This window comes from Dermacentor silvarum, chromosome 9, assembly GCF_013339745.2.
Source record: "Dermacentor silvarum isolate Dsil-2018 chromosome 9, BIME_Dsil_1.4, whole genome shotgun sequence".
Taxonomy (NCBI): domain Eukaryota; kingdom Metazoa; phylum Arthropoda; class Arachnida; order Ixodida; family Ixodidae; genus Dermacentor; species Dermacentor silvarum.
In genome coordinates this window covers 43,695,765-43,715,930 of record NC_051162.1, presented here as the reverse complement: position 1 = coordinate 43,715,930, position 20,166 = coordinate 43,695,765, and the positions used below count along the sequence as shown (strand labels likewise).

General features: G+C 50.5%; 1 pseudogene; it reads right to left on the bottom strand.

Annotated features, from left to right (window-relative positions):
• Window positions 1-2,616: 2,616 nt before the first annotated feature.
• Window positions 2,617-3,903, bottom strand: LOC119463556 (uncharacterized; annotated as a pseudogene).
• Window positions 3,904-20,166: the final 16,263 nt, after the last annotated feature.

Below are 20,166 nucleotides of genomic sequence, written 5' to 3'. Positions count from 1 at the left end.
ACACATTGCACACACTAGCTCTTGAAAACATCGAGAAATTATGCCCACCCCATTTTTCTGTCTGGTCTTTAACTCTTTTTATTTCTTCGCTCCAATACTCTGCACTGTCACGATAATGTTGCAATGGCACCGCAAGGTATTTTGCAGGGATAACGCTCCAATTTATGTTGCAAAAATAGCCGGGTGTCTGTGGCCAGCTGCCGTGCCATAAGCCTAGGCAGTTAGTCCAGCTGACAGCACTTCCAGTTGCGGCACAAAAAGAAACAAACTCTTTCATAGTTTTCTCCACAGTCTCTGTATCTCTGCAAAAAATTGCCACATCATCCGCATAAGCCAGAACTCTAGTCTCAATTCCTGAATAGCTAAATCCACGAATAGATTGGCTTCTAATTATTTTCAAACAAAGCGGCTCCAAATACAAGGCAAACAGAAGAGGCGACAAGCAGCATCCCTGTTTTACTGAAGACTGCACTTTTATACTGGCGCTTAATTTTCTATTAATTATTAATTTTGCAGTGCAATCTTTGTACACCGATTTTCACTCCATCTGTTATCACTGAACCGGCTTTAACATGTTCTAAAAGCAAGAAAATGATATCATGGACGACTCTATCAAAAGCCTTTTCAAGATCAATTTGTATCATGGCCACTCGGCCCCCCTTTTCGTCACAACATTCCAGTATGGCCCTTGCATTATGTATATTCGAAAATATTGATCTCCCTTTGATACCGCAGGTTTGATGGGGGCCCACAAGTTCTTTTATCACAGTTTGCAATCATCTCACTAGAACTTTAGTGTAAACTTTATAGTCCGTATTTGTCAAGCTTATTGGTCTATAGGATTCAACCGCCAAAAGCTTCGCTGGGTCTTTCGCTTTAGGAATTAAAATAACGTGCGATGTCCGAAAAGAAGGAGGCGCTTCCTTGCTCTCGTACATCTCACTTATCACACGGTGTACTGCTACAGCTATTTCCCTTTTAAAGCTCTCATAGAAAGCCCCTCCGAGACCATCAGGCCCTGGCGACTTGCCGGGACGGAGATCGTCAATCGCATCCTCAACTTCCGAAAGGCCTATTGGTGTCTCGAGCGCTTCACAGACTTCATCTGATACTGTTGGAATTAAGGACAAGAATTGAGTCTTAAAACGTTCGATATCACAGGTCTTTCTCCCTAACAGACTTTCATAATAAGACTGAAATGCGTGCTCTATCATTCCAACATCATTAGTGACTTCCCCTTGATATCTTATTTCCCTTATTTCTTTGGCAAACGCGTGTTTTTTCTCATCGCACATTGCTCGCTTGGTTGGCGTCTCTCCCATCCATAAATGCTCTGCCCGTGCCCTTAATACCGCTCCCTTGTACTTCTCTTCATCCATAACTTCAAGCTCAGATTTAACTTGTTTGATTTCTTTCGTAAATAATCCAGGCGAAGAGCTTTCTGCGCAGAGCATGTATTTTAAACTGAAGGTGCAATTCCTTTTCACGTTCTTTTTCTTTATGCTGGACTACAGATGCTCTCTCAATTGCGGTAAATTTAACTTCTGTCTTGAAGAGTTCCCATTCTGCAATGAAACACGCTGACGTAGTTGGTGCTGAGCAAATTTTCGAGCTTATCTTGAACTGTTTTTCTAAAAACTTCATCTTGCAAAAGCTTATCATTTAGCTTCCATAAATCCCAGTTGAATTTTGATGCCCTTTGTTTCTTTCCTATCGTTGACATAACCATGCAATGATCGCTAAAGCTAACTTGTATCGCTTGATAATTTGAGAATAAAGGTACAAAGGTTAATGGAGCATAAATTCTGTCTAACCTGCTATGACATTCACCTTGGTAGTGCGTATACACGGCATGATTTTCACTTGAAAACACATAACCAATGTCTTCAAGGTCTTGCTCCCTGACAATCGAACTTTTAATTAAAAGCAAGGCACATTTATCGCGAACGCTGGGCAACTTAGATGTATCTTCTGGAAAGCAAACACAGTTAAAATCACCCAGTAAAATTACATGCCTTTCACAATTTATGTGCTGCTGAACTTGACCAAAAAAGACTTCCCGCTCCCGGGCTATGTTAGGAGCGTACACGCATATGGCCCTCCAAGGCATCTCTGAAAAAGTAAAATCACAGAGAACCAATCTACCATCCTCGGATGACGTGACCGCTTCTACCACGGCAATGCTGGTACGCAAGAAAATAAGACAGCCCCCAGACCTACCCACCGCATGACACACGCATACGCTATATCTGGGGCGGAAAATGTTAACCATTCGCTCCGTCTGTTCATCACTCCCAATTTTTGTTTCTTGAACGGTCAATAAGTCAATATTATTTTCAACAAGGATACGATTAACTTGACATTGCCTTCTACGCGCGCCTAGTCCACGCACGTTCAACGTCGCGACACAAAGACCATTCGAAATGCTAGCTGCCATTTTAAAGACTAGATAATCTACACCATGAAGTTACCACACATCGTCCGTCTCACATCTCCTGTTTCGTTGACACGGTGGTCTAGCCAGGTGGACCATGGTTTGGGGGCTTTAAACAGCAATGACGACGGCCAAAGCACATCCCACCCACAAACCCTAGTCCCGAGTCCAGAACACTCTTGCTCTCCTAGAAACGCCTCCGCTAACGCGGAGGCGTCGGGGTTGTAGTGCGGCGTTTGGCTTGAACGCCGGGCTTGGGCTTGAACGCCGGTCGGCGACCGGGTGGAGCCTTCGGAGGAGGCTCGTCACTACTCCCTTTCTCTTGATCCTTTTCTTCCTGCTTATCCGTCTCCTCATGAAGCCTCTTAGCAGGCGCACTGCAAGACGCAGGCATCACGGTGTCGTAAGTGTCCTGCGTTTCCCCGGTCGTCGCTTCTGCTAAGGTGCAAGTTTCCTTGGCGTCTTTATCCTCGATCTCAACCGAAGAATTTGGCTCTGCCGTGTCATCCCATGGGTCTTTGCCGCCGTCCGATGGCTTGGCCTCGTCAGCAGGTGTTGCCTTCTTCAGAGGCGTCAACACCGAGGGCTGGACATCACTCCCTTCACCAGCGGCTTCCACTGCGTCTACCACGTCCATCAGGTGATCAGTCGCGTCCTCTTTCAATGCCGGACCTGTCACTGTTGCGTAGGTTCGCACGCACTGAGTCTCGTCGTGGCCGTAACGACGACAAAGCCCGCAGCGTGGTACGCGGCACTCGCGTCGTATGTGCCCGATGCCCCGGCATCGGAGGCAGAGAGGAGCTCTGCCTGGGACGTGCACGAGCGCGACATCTTCCGCTACTCGCAGCTGGTGGGGCAAGTCTTCAGTGGTGACGCCAGCCTTCAGCTTCAGTGTCACGGAACGGGTGGTTGACCCTTTGTCAACGCATCCTTGAACCCGCCACTTGTCCCTGGTGATTTCAGTCACTTTCCCAAAAGGTAACAAAGCAGTACGAACGTCTTCGTCGGGTACTCCGTGAAGAAGCCAGTAGAGCTTGAGTCGGACGCCACGGTCGCACGGGTCGACGACCACACAACGGTGGTCCTTGACGTCAAAAGCGTCTGCAGCAAGAATCTTCTTTTTCCCTTCTTCGTCCTTGAAAGTCACCGCCCACAGATGGTTCATCTGATATGTACCCAGGGCAACCACTTCCGGCATGAGCGACAGTCGTATAAGAGCGTCGCGAAAATGTTCCACCTTGTAAGGCCTTGCCTTGACATCCCCGTGCAAAAAACTGTGTGCAAAACGGACGCACCTGTTGGCAATGATGGCAAAATCAGTTGGTAGTCCTGGCCTGGTTTTTCAGTTGACCTGATACCGCGGCCCTGCCGGGCCGCTGAAACCGCTCCTTCGGAGCTCATGCTACGCACGACCGTTCACCACGGACGCAAGAAAGCAACTCACTACGCCACGAAGCGCACATGGACACACGCACCACGATGACAATAAATACCCAACGTTAACGAAAGACTGCGCGTTTCTAATGCGTTTGTGCTAGCGCGTTACGGCCCGTGTAAGAAGCTGGTGTAAGGCGCTGTGGCCTCTCCTCCTTACCCCCGTATTCATAAACGCTCCTCGACTTGAATTTGACTTGCCACCGCCTTGGGCAGCGCGTTCGAAACGCGTTGAAGGCGGTGGCAAGTCAAGTTCAAGTCGAGGAGCGTTTATGAATACGGGGGTTATACTCTCTCAGCAGTAATGTGATGGCGTCGGCAAACGCGGTGCACGTTCCGGCATGTGTAAACGGCTGCGTAAGACGCTGTGGCCTCTCCCCCTTACTAGAGAGTACTGCACGTTTGTAACGCGTTTGTGCTAGCGTCCCCTTAAGCGGGAGATGGTGCAATTATAATGAAGGGCGCTGTTATAAAATAGGAATGACGTCACATATGGCGCGTGTCATTGGTGGAAGTCAATCGTTCGATTTAATGCGGCGAGACTGGCCGAATTACACGGAAGATTCACGGTTTACCGATGATTCCCTCCGGATCTTCGCCCACTCATAATCATTCACCCCGTGGATATGCGGTAGTGTCTCGCCCACTCATCATCATTCACCCCGTGGATATGCGGTATTTTTTTTCATCTACATGTGAACGCAACTTGAAATTGAGGACTGCAGTCCAAACTTGGCATTGCGGACTTTTCAGTGTACTCGTGAATTCTAGATTATGCTTGGTAATTACGAAGAAATTCTTTTTTTTTCAGCGACCCTGTGGTCCGTACATTTTTGCTCATGGGTGCACACCAGTACCCGCCACGGTGGCTTAGTGGCTAAGGCGTTGCGCTACTAAGCACGAGGTCGCGGGTTCAAATTCGTGCCACGGCGGCCCCATTTCGATGGGGGCGACGTGCAAAAACACCCGTGTTCCGTCTATTGAGGGCACGTTAAAGATCCCCAGGTAGTCAAAATTAATCTGGAGTCAGCCACTACGGCGTGGCTCATAATCAGATCGGTGTTTTGGCACGTATACCCCAGAACTCAATTCAGTTTAATGTACAGCAGTATTCCCATCGCGCACAGAATGTGATTGCACGAGGCTCTGCGCCAACACACACAACACAGCTCTTCCTCGTCTGACGTTAGCTTCGCGCGCTTGGCATTCCGGACCCTCTCCAGTGAAGCAGCTCGCCGGGCGATATCGGCGGGGTCGTCAGACGCCGCTTGCCGACGACGGCTCAAAGCCTCCCGCGCAACGCTCAGAGAAGACGGCTCGGCCTCGCTCTCATCCATGGCCGAGCTCGCACTGACTAGGCGAGTGCGGCGCTCCACTTAGCCACGCGCGCGGCGAGTCACGTGGTCAGGTTGCGACCCAGCTGCGGAGAGCGCATGCGCCAAACCAGCGGAGCTCCGCGCGGTCAGTCACGTGATGCGTTGCCATGGCTACGACGCAGCTGCAGTCAAATGAAGCTCAAATTGCTGGCGACGGCGAAACTCGGCTCGACTAGGTTAGTAAAGCTTTCGCCTTAAAAAGGTTCAGGACAGGAAAAGGCGTCACTTCCAACTATTTATTGAAAGCAGACGGGGTCACATTTATAGGAGAAGGTGGCCATGTGAGCACTGACGTTTGCGCACATAGCTGAAGCAAAATTTGAATCGTTATCCAATCATACAGCGCCGAAACTAGCGTTCAGTGCTGCATAAAGCCACATACGTATCGCTGACACAGACATCACGTTTCATGTTTATGAAATACGCCTCCATTAATTCCCGTGCCAAGGAATATTTGCTTTAACCAAGAATGCGGATATAGAAAAGATCTGCCTCACACGTGCAGGAATCGCAGTGGATAGGTAAATGTGCACTAATGTTATTCTTGATTATTATGTATTCGTATTTTTGTAGCGACAATAAAGCTTTAACGACGCTCACTGCGTCTATGAGTACAATTGCTATTTTTAGTTTTATTCTTTTATTTATGTAACAGTTGCCTAAATCGCCTTTTAAGATACATTACCGCGGAGGCATACTTCAGGTTCATTTGCAAATTCCTATTACCTACTTAAAGCATGGAAAAACGCCTTTATTGATGTAATACAAACAACCTCTTGTGCGAAAAATTTATAGTCTTCAATGGTACAAAGAAAAAGAGTAACGAAATGCGTCACGTCTAAAAGGAATTTCACGAACTTTCAAAGTACGGTCCCTTCATCTCGACAGGCAATATGGCGGTCTGATGTATCTTCCACGGTTTACTCTGGTCTTAGAGTAACAAATGTTGTGGGATAACTTTATTCTCAGGCTCGTTCTGCGATCTTGAAGCAGTATGCATTGCAGTTATTGTTTACTTCCTGTCACAATCAATCAATCAATCAATCAATCTTTGTTTTCCGCCACAATGCGCAGAAGGCTACAGGAGAAAACGCCGCAGCTTGGTGAGCTACTGAGCCCCATGCAGTTCGACAGGGGTTTAAAATTAAAGACTGGACGTAATAATGGTTACATACAGACTTAGAAGAAACCGCCGTAACAAAAGCAATGATGAAATACAGAACAGGTATTCATCAAAAAAAAGGGCACAGACCAGGAAACACATAGAATGTGGACAAGAAAATTAAAAAAGAATCCAGATTATATTCTAATTCACATGAGATTAAAAAAGTCTACAAAGCAAGTATTCAAATTATACAAGTAGTAAGCGTACAAAAAAAGAAATAAACCTCAAGGTTCGCATTCGCGAAGGAGTGAAATACTGCAAAATTCAAATCATTTTGCGAAATAAATGTGGATTTCAGCATCACTACTCGTGCTTATCTTAAAGCCTGCAAATATAATACTGTTCAGGAGCTTAGGTAAGCAGTATTTTAGCATCTGGGTTTTATAGTTTGTCGGTGGTGTGGTAGTGCAAAAGTGTGTTATACGGCGTAAAGGGTAACGTCTGTCATTTGTCGCAGGACGCCATAAGGGCCACAGTATCTCCAAAATAGTTTTTCAGAAAGGCCAACGCGCCGAGACGGGGACCAGACAAGGACAAGATCACCCGCACTGAAGCAGGCGTCCCGGTGGAGGGCGTCGTACAACTTCTGCCGTGGCTGTGACGCGGAGAGGCGAAGACGGGCAATGTGACGTGCCTTTTCTTCTGTAGCAATGGCGTCGCGCGCGTATTCAGTAGGCAGTGCGGCAGGGGTCGAATTAAGTGTGTCAAAAGGGAGCGTTGGTTCTCGTCCGTATAGAAGATAGAAGGGAGAGTAGACGGCGGTGTCATGGCGTGAAGAGTTATATGAAAATGTGACAAAAGGTAGCGCAGTGTCCAAGTCATGGTGATCAGACGAAACCTACATAGAGAGCATATCAGTGATCGTGCGATTCAGACGTTCAGTAAGATCGTTCGTTTGAGGGTGGTACGCAGTCGTAAGTTTGTGTTTGGTGGCACAAGAACGAAGTAAGTCTTCGGTGACTTTAGACAAAAAGTAGCGACCCCGGTCGGTGAGAAGCTGACGAGGAGTGCCGTGATGTAAAATTACGTCCTGCATCAAGAAGTAGGCGACGTCTGTAGCGCAACTGGTCGCGAGAGGTCTTGTGATAGCGTAACGGGTCGCATAATCTGTAGCAACGGCGATCCATTTATTGCCAGCGGTGGAGAGAGGGAAGGGGCTGAGAAGGTCGAGGCCAACACGAAAAAATGGCTCGGCTGGCATGTCAATAGGCAGGAGGAGCCCACCTGGAGAAAGAGCTGGCCTTTTCCGGCATTGGCATGACTCGCAGGCAGCGACATAACGATCAACAGAACGCTAGCGACCGGGCCAGAATAAGCGCCGCCGTACACGGTCATACGTCCTGGAAACACCAAGGTGACCGGCTGTAGGGACATGATTCAGTTGCTTGAGCGCGGTCGCCCGAAGATGTGCGGGAACGACGAGTAGTAGTTCCTGCCCCTCGAGGTGCTTGTTGCGGCGACATAATGTGCCATTTACAATGACGAACAGGTGAAGTGACCGGTCCGACGAGCCAGACTGCAGGCCGTTGATGAGATCATTTAGAGACGTGTCCCGCCGTTGCTCGTCACCAGTGTGGCTGACAGCGGAGAGCTAGAAGAGGCCGGACGGCGTCTCCTGTGTCGTAGCCTCAGGGTCATCAACGGGGTGCCGAGACAAGCAGTCGGCGTCCTGGTGTAGTCGGCCGGACTTGTACACCACAGTTTACGTGAATTCCTGGAGACCTAGAGCCCAGCGACCTAGACGTCCAGTGGGGTCCTTGAGGCTCGAAAGCCAGCACAGAGCGTGATGGTGAGTGGTAACAGTAAAATGCCGCCCGTATAAGTAGGGGCAAAATTTGCTAACTGCCCAAACAAGAGTGGGGAACTCGCGCTCGGTAATGGAATAATTTCGCTCGGCAGGGGAAAGAAGCCGGCTGGCGTACGCAATAACTCGAACACAACTCCGTTGGCAGTGGGCTAAAACAGCGCCAATGCCATAGCCACTGGCGTCTGTGCGTACTTCAGTTGGAGCATTGGGATCAAAGTGGGCGAGAATCGGCGGGGAAGTGAGTAGCGTGATAAGGTTTGAAAAGGCTGTGGCTTGAGCGAGACCCCACGAAAACGGAGCGTCTTTCCGGAGAAGATCTGTTAATGGACGGGCTAGGTCTTGAAAATTTCTGACAAATCGGCGGAATTACGAGCACAAGCCCACAACACTCCGAACATCCTTGGCACAAGTTGGTACAGGGAACTCGATGACAGCGCGAACCTTGGCGGGATTGGGACGGACACCAGTTGAGTCGACGAGATGCCCGTGAATGGTAATTTGGCGGCGACTGAAGTGGCATTTCGAAGAATTAAGTTCTTCTACAGGATGGATGAAAGACGTGTGATGTGGGTGGCAAATGTCGGGGAGAACACGGTCACGTCGTCCAGGTAGCACAGGCATATAGACCATTTAAAGCTGTGCAACCACGTGTCCATCATTCGCTAGAACATGGCCGGGGCATAGCACAAGCCAAATGGCATAACTCTGAACTGATAGAGGCCGTCAGATGTAACAAATGCGGTCTTTTCATGGTCCCTGTCGTCGACGTCGATGTGCCAGTAACCAGAGCGCAGGTCGATGGATGAAAAATAGGTCGTGCCGTGAAGGCAATCCAGAGTGTCATCAATTCGTGGAAGCGGATAGACATCCTTCTTGGTGATCTTATTGAGGTGCCGATAATCAACGCAGAATCGCCAACTGTTGTCTTTCTTTTTAACTAGGACAACAGGGGAAGCCCACGCACTCGCGGATGGCTAAATAATGCCTTTTGAAAGCATCTCGTCAACCTCTTGTTGAATAACTTGGCGCTCGGATGGTGACATGCGATAAGGTCGCCGGTGAATCCAAGGCGCATTGCCAGTATGTATGCGATGTTTGACGAGAGAGGTTTGACCTAAGGAACGCCGTCAAAATCGAAGATGTCCGAATATGTGACGAGCAAATGACGGAGGTTGTCTACTTGAGAGGGCAGAAGGTCCGGGGCAATCATCTTTGTGATATCGCTCTGTACCGACGGAGAAGTGGGCGCGTCGGCGGAGAAAGTTGTGGACGTAGGATCAGATGACAGTGATGAAATCTAGCACTCATCTGATGGTGACAGAGCCGCCAAAACTATGCCTTGGGGAAGAACTTGAGTACAGAGTACGAAGTTCAAGGGGGGCAGCCAAGTCTGATTGGTCGCAACAGTCACAACAGTGTGGGGAAAGGAAACGTTGTGCGACAAAAGCACACTGGTAGACGGAGTAACCACATAGTCACCATCCGGTACACTGGGGCAGGGTACAGCGACAATACAGGTGAGTGCTTGGGATGGCAAACGAACAAACTGACTGACGAACAGCTGACTCTGGACTGCGTCAGGAACGTCTGGTGAAGTGGGGAAGTCAGTTCAACGACACCGGCCGAGCAATCAATTACAGTGGAGTGGTCAGTCAAGAAATCAAGTCCAAGAATTACGTCATGAGGGCAGTGGCGAAGAACATGAAACAACACGGAAGTGTGGCGGCCAGCGACGCTCACGCGTGCGGTGAACATTCCAAGCACGACCAGAGTTCCGCCGTCAGCGACACGCACAACGCGAGACTCTGGAGGTGCTAGCATTCTGTGTAAGCGTTCACGGAGATCAGCGCTCATGATACAAATATGTGCACCGGTGTCGATAAGGGCAGTAGCGGGTAGGCCATTCACTTCTACGGCAAGTTGGTTATCGTGCGTAGGCAAGGTTAAAAGAGGCTTTGCACGTCGTGGGTCCAATGCAGCGTCACCTCCGGGAGCTGCATTGCTCATTTTTTCTGGGAAGAGCGGCCAGAGGGGTGCGGCGATGAATAGCGGTGGCGCAGAGGTGAATAGCGGTGGTGCGGGGAAGGTGAACGGCTGGAGCTCCGGGTTGGTACAGGAGCATCTCGGAGCGATGAGTTGTTACGAGCGGGAAGCTGCAGGGGCCGATTGTCGTCGCGGCGAATGTCAAAAAATGAGCGAGGGGAGGAAGGCTGGCGATACCGGCAGTGACGGGAAATATGTCCAGCGCTGTGGCAATGAAAACATATGGGCTTATCGTCCTGGGTTCTCCACTGAGCCGGATCACGATAGCGGCACAACGTTGCTGTATTTCTGTAAGGCGGAACATGAGAACTGACCCGAGGGTGAGGAAGGGAGGCAACAGGCTGAAGTCCTACGTTAGCCAGCTCTTCCCTCACGACTGCTTGGATGAGACTGTCGGTTGAGAATCGTAGGAAGGGTGTGCGAAATAGGAAGGTGGCGACGCCGCCCGAATTTCACGATGCAGGATGCGGACAAGCCTATCGGTGGTCGGTTGCTCATTGGGCGGCTGAATGTCCGCGCAGGACGATGTAGCGGCCGTGTTTGGAAGCCGCATGAATTGTTGGGCGATGCGGCGACTCTTCAGAGCTTCAAAACGCCGGCATTCCTTGATAATTCCTTGAACGGTCGAGCAGTCCTTAAAGACTAGCAAGTTGAAAAGCATCGTCAGCAATGCCTTTCAGGACGTTACTTACTTTGTCCGCCTCGGTCATGGTGGCATCAACTCGGTGGCAAAGGTCGATAATGTCAAGGATGTACGACACGTACAACTCCGTGGGAGATTGGGCGCAACAGAAGAGATCTTGCGAAGCGGCGCGCTGGCGGCCAATTGGTTTGCCAAATAGCTAATGAAGCTTCTGCTTACATGGCTCCCATGTGGTCAGCTCTGTTTCGTGAGTGTCAAACCAGACGCGCGCTGTCCCACTGAGGTAGAAACCTACATTGGCGAGTGTCACTGTCGGGTCCCACCGATTTTTCGTTGCGACGCACTCGTAATTCCCAAGCCAATCATTGACGTCGACGTTGTCTGTGCCGCAAAAAGAGCCAGGGTCACGGAGTTGGATCAAGATCACTGGCTGTATGACAAGGAAGTCTAGCATGGCTGTGGACGACACGAAGGACGCCGACAGGAAGACACAACAGCGTAGGCTTAGCCAGGCGCACCAGGAACAGCGTCGAGCCCGAGCCCCACTTCAGTAGCGCTGGTTATCCCGCTGCGGAGCTCCACACGACGCACTTCTTCTTCCTTACATCTTCCCCGCTCGCTGAAGACTGAGCCGCAGAGGAGGCCTAAGGCGTCGTGAGGACGAAGGGCTTGTTTACGGCTTGAGCCGATCGACGTGGACAGTTTCGCGGCCTCGGCGACGCAGGTCCGTAGGGGGCGTCAGAGGTTCGATGACGTATTTCATCGGAGAAGTTTGCTGCAGAACCCGGTAGGGTCCGTGGTATTGGGATACAAACTTGGAGGAGACACCTGGTGTCGAAGTAGGAGGCACCCACAACCAAACGAGAGCGTCAGGCGAAAACTGGGTGTGGGGGCGCCCGTCGTCATGACGAAATTTCTGTAGCGCTTGTTCTTGCGTTGTAAGAGAGCGAGCTAGTTGCCGACATTCTTCTGCATACCGGGCGGCTTCGGAAACCGGTGCACCCTCTGATACGTCGGGACGGTAAGGAAGAATAGTGTCAATGGGAAATGACGGTTCTCGGCCATATAGAAGAAAGAATGGAGAAAAGCCCGTCGTTGCCTGAGGTGCCGTATTGTAGGCGTACGTGACATAGGGAACGATGAGGTCCCAGTTGGCGTGGTTGGAGGCGACATACATCGAAAGCATGTCGCCAAGAGTTCGGTTAAAGCGTTCTGTCAATCCATTTGTTTGCGGGTGATATGCGGTGGTACAGCGATGAATAATGCGGCATTCAGTGGGAAGTTCTTGAAGGACATCGGCGAGAAAGACGCGGCATCGGTCGCTCAGTAGTTCGCGGGGAGCTCCGTGACGTAGAACGAAGCGTTGAAGCAGGAAGGAGGCAACGTCACGAGCCGTCGCGGCTGGTAGAGCGGCCGTTTCGGCATACCTCGTGAGGTGGTCTATAGCTACAATGACCCAGCGATTGCCAGTAGCTGTGTATGGCAGAGGCCCGTATAGGTCTATTTCAACCCGGTCAAATGGTCGTGAAGGGCGCGGCAAAGGTTGCATTGGTCCAGAAGAGCGGCAAGAATCAGGCTTGCGGCGTTGACATTCTGTGCAAAAACGAATGTACTTTTGCACAAATGTGCACATACCACGCCAATAAAACCTATGACGTAGTTTGGTGGAGGTCTTGAAGAGACCAGCGTGTGCACACTGAGGGTCGGCGTGGAAAGCGGTGCATACATCAGTGCGGAGCTGCCGGGGTATTACAAGCAGCCATTTGCGGCCGTCGGAACTGTAGTTACGGCGATACACGATGCCGTCGCTGATGGCGAATTGCGAAGCTTGCCGGCGTAGCGCTCGGGATCGTGGGCGTTCAGGTGAATCAGAGATGTAAGCTATCAAAGATGAAATTCAGGAGTACTTGCGCTGCTCTAAAGCCATGTCGACAGAAGCGAATGGGGGAAGTGGGTCGTCTAGGACGGAGAAACTGACAATGTCGGTGTGGACAGGTGAGCGCGAAAGAGCATCGTCATCGGCGTGCTTCTTGCCTGAGTGGTAGACAACCCGGATGTCGTACTCTTGGAGCCTCAGCGCCCACCGGGCTAGGCGGCCGCAGGGATCCATGAGGGACGACAACCAGCAAAGTGTGTGGTGATCGGTGACAACATCGAAGGACCGGCCGTACAGGTATGGACGAAATTTTGTAATGGCCCAGATGATCGCTAGACATTCTTTTTCAGTGACTGAATAATTCGCTTCAGCTTTCGTAAGAGTGCGGCTCGCGTAAGCAACAACATATTCTTGGTGGCCGGGCTTTCGCTGGGCGAGCACAGCGCCAAGACCAACGCCGCTAGCATCCGTATGGATTTCCGTGGGAGCAGTTGGATCGAAATGGCGCAGTATCGGTGGTGTTGTAAGCAGGCGACGTAGCGTCGCGAAGGCCTCGTCGCAAGCCGGGGACCACGCGGAAAGATTGGGGTCTCCCTTAAGTAGCTCTGTCAGCGGTGCCATAATCGAAGCCAAATTTCGAATGAAGCGGCGGAAGTACGAGCAGAGGCCAATGAAACTACGCAAGTCTTTTAGAGACGTTGGCCTTGGGAAGTCTTTAACAGCATGGAGTTTTGCGGCATCGGGGAGAACGCCGTCCTTCGACACGACATGTCCGAGAATTGTCAGCGTGCGTGCCCCAAAGTGACATTTTTTCAGGTTGAGTTGGAGGCCAGCGTCACTGAGACAGCGTAAAACCTGCTGCAAGCGATCAAGGTGAGTAGGAAAATCTGGTGCAAACACTACTACATCATCCAAATAACACAAGCACGTGTTCCATTTGAGGCCTCGAAGAATCGTGTCCATCATCCGTTCAAAAGTCGCGTGCGCGTTGCAAAGGCCGAATGGCATCACACGAAATTCGTATAAGCCATCTGGTGTGATGAAAGCTGTTTTAGGCTTATCGTCTGCAGCCATAGGTACATGCCAATAACCAGAGCGTAGATCGAGGGAGGAAAAGAACTCTGCACCTTGTAAGCAGTCTAAGGCGTCATCGATCCGTGGCAATGGATAAACATCCTTTCGGGTTATTTCGTTTACGCGACGGTAGTCCACGCAAAAGCGGATCGAGCCATCCTTCTTTTTAACTAAAACAACTGGCGATGCCCATGGACTGTCGGATGGTTCAATCACACCACGTTTGAGCATTTCACCTACTTGCTCATCAATGACGCGTCGTTCTGTCGAAGATACGCGGTATGGTCGCTGCCGTAGCGGTGAGTGAGTACCGGTGTCAATCCGGTGCCATACAGTCGTCGTTCGACCCAAAGAAGTGCTATGGCTGTCAAAAGCAGGGCGAAATTTGTCGAGAAGACGGAGGAGGTCATGGCGCTGCTTGGGGTTTAATGCGTTGTCGATGACGTGGCTGAAAACGTCTTCAGGCGATGTCGCAGGTACGGGACTACCGGAGAGGGTCTTGACCTCGGAAGATCCATTAGGAAGTTCCAACGCGGTAATGGTGTCGTAAGGCTCCACAGTGCCGAGAGATTCACCGCGAAGCAATGTAATCGGGAATAAGGAAGTGGTTGTAGACAGGAAGGTGAGTCGCACCTGCTTGAAGGCCAAGCAGCGCGGTTGGGAGTGGTGAGATGTGGCGACGAACGAAAGCAGCGGAAGGTGTGAAGAGTACGGTAGACTCGGAGGCAATGGAACAGGACACAAGTGCCAGAACGGATGCATGCGGAGGTATCTGGATGTCGTCAGTGAGGGATAACTTGGTGCAGGAAAGCGAAACGTCGTCAGATATGGCAGTGGCAAGCGAAGAGAAGGCGACTTCTGCACGGGAGCAATCAATGACAGCTTGGTGACGAGAGAGAAAATCCCAACCTAAAATAATATCGTGGGAACAGTGGGGAAGAACGACGAACTCGATGAAGTAGAGCACTCCTTGAATTTCAAGTCTGGCGGTGCACGCAGCCACCGGCTGGACGTGCTGTGCTGTGGCCGTGCGGAGTAATGGACCGAAGAAAGGCGTCGTGACTTTTCATATTGAGCGGCATTGTTTTTCGGAAATCACAGATATGGCGGCACCTGTGTCAATGAGGGCAAGCACAGAGACACCTTCAACAGCGACATCAATAACGTTGGGCGGCGAAAGAAGGGGGCTTGAGCGCTGCGACGATGACGCAGTTCTTGCCTCGTGAACTGCGCCACTTAGTTGTCCGTGTCAGCGGTAGAGGGACGTCGACGCATCGGGGAGAGCGAGCGACGACGAGGAGAAGGAGAACGGCGGTCAGAAACTGGGGGAAGGCTAGGGCGGGGAAGAGGTAAATCGCGGTCTGGAGCGTAAGACAACGGATGGTCGTACGCTGCTGTGCGTGGGTAGTCACGTGGATGAAGTGGACGGCGGTGACACAGGCGTGCAACGTGTCCGGGAACACCACACGAATAGCAGATTGGCCGATTGTCCGCTGTGCGCCAGGGATTAATTGCTCGATGGACCGGAGGTCGTGGTGGCGTGGAGGTAAAAACAGGGCTAGGCATCGGAGGCGGAGCTCGGAACGTCGGTGGGCGTGGTCGTGCGACGGCGTCGGCGTAACTCAGTGGGGCGGTGAGTTGAGGCGCCTGCTCCAGAGGAAGGACCTCGCACACTTGTTCTTCTATAACGTGTCGTAGGGTCGGACTAAGGGGCGAACTGGACTCCGGCGGGTTGGAGATAAGGGAGAGCTGGCGAGCAACTTCTTCCTGGACGAAAGCCTTGAACTGCGAGAGGAGGTTGGAATCGTGAAAAGGAGAGGTCAATCCGGACAACGATTCCTGATGGGGAACAGGACGGCGGGTGAGGAGGCGTTGACGGCGGAGCTCGTCATAGCTTTAGCAGAGTTCAATGACTTGGGAAACAGTAGAGGGGTTCTTTGAAATCAGCATCTGAAAGGCGTCCTCGTCGATGCCCCCCAATATATGCTTGATTTTATCGCCCTCAGTCATGGAAGCATCGACGCGTTTGCAGAGATCGAGGACATCCTCGATGTAACTCGTAAAGGTCTCACCAGGCTGCTGAGAGCGCGACTGCAGACCATGACCTACTATACTACTGACCTGACCAGCGAGCAGAACTCCAGCGCGCCTGTTCTAGCTCATATTTCTGCCACTACGAGCCTTATGGCGCTACTAGTTACCACATCTGCGCCGCACTTTTGCTATCGTCTGCTCGCACCAAGCCGCGATGTTTGCTTGGGTATGCACTTTATACGACTAAGAAAATGAGCAAAAGTACGTTGATTGATGAAATCAACAATAATGCCGCACTGCTACGTGACTTTGTGTAAATCACGTTAAGGTAAGACGCCTGGCGTACGCCTTACATTGAGTTCCCGATTTACGCACCTGGGTAAAAAAAATCGATCAAGGCATGCCGTTTCTAGGAAAGGTGAGGCTGTCCTAGTGTTATTTGGCGGTGTGCCAAAAATACAGCTACATGCCTTAAATTGTTATACGTAAGTGTTCTATGATTAAAGAGATGTGCCCGTACATTTATTGTCACTTAGTGGCATTTCCCGAATACCTTTTCCACCGGTATCAAATTTGCATTGCGAGCATGCGAGGCAAGGGTTGTACGGAATCTTTTTGCAACAAACATTTGTGCACATAAATTTTGCCGTAGAAAAAAACTGTATTACCGTTGGTGGCTTATCGCGTTCATTTCCATTATTTATTCGCCTCTTTTAACGGCCTGACATACCCACAATCAAGTTCAGATTGGAAGCATATAGCCTTTACTTCACTTGAGATGGTTTTAGGCCAGAATATGACATAAAGACTGAAGGCAAGATGCACTGCTTTCAATAGTTCTATCCATTGTACCCTAGATAGGTGCACGTGCGGTGCCTGCCGTACGAAAAGCGAGCCGCATGTAATCAGCAAAAAGGAAGTGGAACGAGATGCAGGCACGTACGTTATACAGTCGAATTTTATACAGTAAATAAACTGTCCTCGGCCGTATACATTACGCGCGTCGCAAATCACCACTAATCACCATTGATTACTGCACCACTAGTCTTCATTGAGAGTTTAGAAGATTGCGAAGTTGACGGTGCCCGGACTTCCCCACTGCGCCTTGGAATTTTATTGCAGATTGTAGACTTTCTTGAACAGTACAATGCACCAATTAGACACTATTCCGGGACCCAAAATATTTGTTAAAGGGTCCCGAACAAATCTAGCAACATGAAAACATTCAGCGCCAGCTTTATAGTACTATAAAACTGGCGCTGAATGGTTTCATGTAAGAGTCGCAGAAGATATACAGCGATGTTTTAGTTGTGCGTGGAAAGCTATATATATATATATAAGTCCCATGCTCTACCATCTTAGCTGCGACTGCGGGTATCATTATGACATGACAAGGTGGGCTGCCGTATCCGAGACAGGAGTTCTCTTCTGTATACGTGCATGAGGTAGATGCTAAAGCTTAAGCGCTATTGCCGGATTAAGACGGACAACAAAAACATTTCAATTGCCCTCAAGCCACCGCTGGAAATAGTATTTACACAGGAGAGCTCTACTGAAGAGCGCATAATAAGGTTCGCTAAGCTTGTGCACGACAAATAAGCCCATTTCTCACTTGCACGATCAAAAAAAAAAAAAAAACGTGCGCAACATCAGTTAATTATTTGCTGAAGAACCGAATAGTGTACCAGCTTTGGTGCAGTTTCTTCTTTTGTAAATAAACGCTTTGAAATGCTGGCTCAAGTGTACATAAACGTTATCACTATCACAAGCATTACAATAAATCAAAATATGCTGAAATTTGAGCACGTTGCGTGAATGAAACACCTGTACAGCGCGCCCGCGAGTGCTGTAACCATTGCACGTCGATGCTCAGGAGGGGTAACTCGAGCGCCCCCTTAGTTGCGAAGTCTGGAACGAGAACTGGCGCAGGCGGCTCCATAGAGATCCGCCAGCTGACCAGGTCAGTATTTGAGTAGGTCGTGCTGCAGACGCTGTTCAGGCACGAAGCTTTTGAACAGCAGGGCGGCCGAAGACCTCGCTGAACTTTGTCTTGAACACAGTACCAGCTTGGGACTTCGCTTTCGTGGTTGCGAAACCACAAGTGGAGGTCAAGGAGGAGGAGGTCAAGTACAAACACGACAACCTTCGCTTACCCCGATTTTCTCCACAGGGGAAGGGCTGGTGATTTTCTTTCTCTCTCTTTCTCTCCACGCTCTCTCTTTCTTTCTTTTTCTCTCTCTCTTTCTCTCTTTCTTTTTGTCCCTGGTATGTGCCACTAAGCTTGGACCCTTTCTGCACAATCACCAGGATCGGCCCACTTTTCAGCCTGACACCACCACCACCAGCAGCGCCGAAACTTGTCAGCCTATAAAGCTTCGCCTAAAAAACGTACTGCGCATGAATACCAACACGCGTACATTCACTGAAGTGAAAAAAGAAGAAAAAAAAACGGTCAGCCCTTCCACTGGGTGGAGATGGAAGACCAGCGAAGCTGTACTATGGTGGGAATTATGTAGTTCCAATTATGACAATTAAGGTGTGATGGTGCAATTGGTTATGTGAACTATTAAAGAATGATAAATATATTTGATCCGGTGGTTTTCATTTATTTAGTGACCACAGGGACCATGACCTTATGGCCGCTACGGTACACCATCATAGGGTGTACGGCAAAGATTGGCACGTTCTTCATAAACACGCAGTAGCGCACCCAGGATCTCTGCCAGGGGGGGAGGGGGAGCAAGCATTGTGCATATTATGCAATTTCCTTGCTTTAGCCAGAGGAATCCAACAGCACATAAAATGCCTAATAATTGTAATAATAATAATAATACCAAGCATGATGACGTTGTTTGTTCCTTCAGCGTTTTACTCAAAGTAATTTAAGAGTAAATGAATAAATGCAAGGCAGTGACAGAGTGTTTGTGTTAATCTGAAAAATTTGACATCAAGCCACCTCCTCAATTGCAATGACAATGAGAACAGAGCACTGAAGTTACACGTTGGACCGGTAGGGCTGGAGGCGTGGGGGGGGGGGGGTTAACTCGGCCTCAGGGGGGGGTGGTTACAACACCCGACCCCCCCCCCCCCGGCGCGCCACTGTATGCACGTCACCAACACCGTGCGCGTTCGGTGCGAATTCGGGCAAAACGCCGCCGCCGTCGACAACAGTTCTGCGCGTTGTATGTTAACCGCACACAACCGCTGTCAAAACGCTGGCGTGAGCAGGCGCGCCAGCAGCGGCGAGCGAAAGTTCATGCGGTCTATCGCTTCAACGGAAAATGGGCGGCGAAAGCACAGGGCATACAAAGGTACGAGCCGTGTTGCAGATCATTTTCAAGATACGGTGGGTGCGCGCGACCGCCCGGCGCCGTGCAAAGTACAAGTTGCTCGGAGAGCAGAAGCCGCAACCCCTCCCTCCCGCGCTGCCTTCCCGCTGTCCTCCTTTCGCGTGAGAGATTGAGTCGCCAGTTCCGCTTGCGCCCGGTCGCAAGATACGCATTAGGTGCCGCAGCTAAACGTAGCCTCCCTGCCTCCCTCCCTCCCTACGGTCCCCCCACGGCCTTTCGCGCGACGGAAGAAGTCGCGTTTGCTCTCCGCCGTGTGTTCGCTCCCCATGAAAGCGCGCGTCCCTCACGCGCTTTCACTCGCACGTACAGCATACGGCCAGTGAGAGTTTTTTTTTTCTACATCCGCACGCGAACATCGAAGGCCGAGCCTTTAACAGCTTCGCTGTAAGAAAGTCCGCAGGTAGCCTATGAATACAAACACGCGTACATTCAACGGCGCCATGGCGGTATTCGTGACGCCACAGAATGTACGCGTGTATATATATATATATATATATATATATTGTGGGCGTTTCTTACGCACGTCTTCTTCCTCTGTATATTATCCTCATCATCCTACGTTGCGCGATCCTCATCTTCAGTTATGTGTGATCATCATCATCATCGGGTGTGTGCTTTTGCTGGTTCGCTGCCGAGTACTCGGGCCGAATAAACGTCGTGCCAACAGAGACGTCATAAGTGGTGGAGGTGCTCTTCGATCCTCAGTCCTCTGCCCGCTCAGTCTACTCCCTGGAGCTACGTTCAGGCCGCCGCTTGGGCCCACTGTCCGCTAGCATGTCTGAGGACGCACCACCTTCGACTTCTACCGCTACCGTTCTGACACCACCAGCCACCCCTTACATCCTAAGCAGCCACCAGCGTGACCCCCATCTCTTCGCTGGTCTTTGTGAAGAAGATGTGGAGGACTGGCTCGACGACTACGAGCGAGTC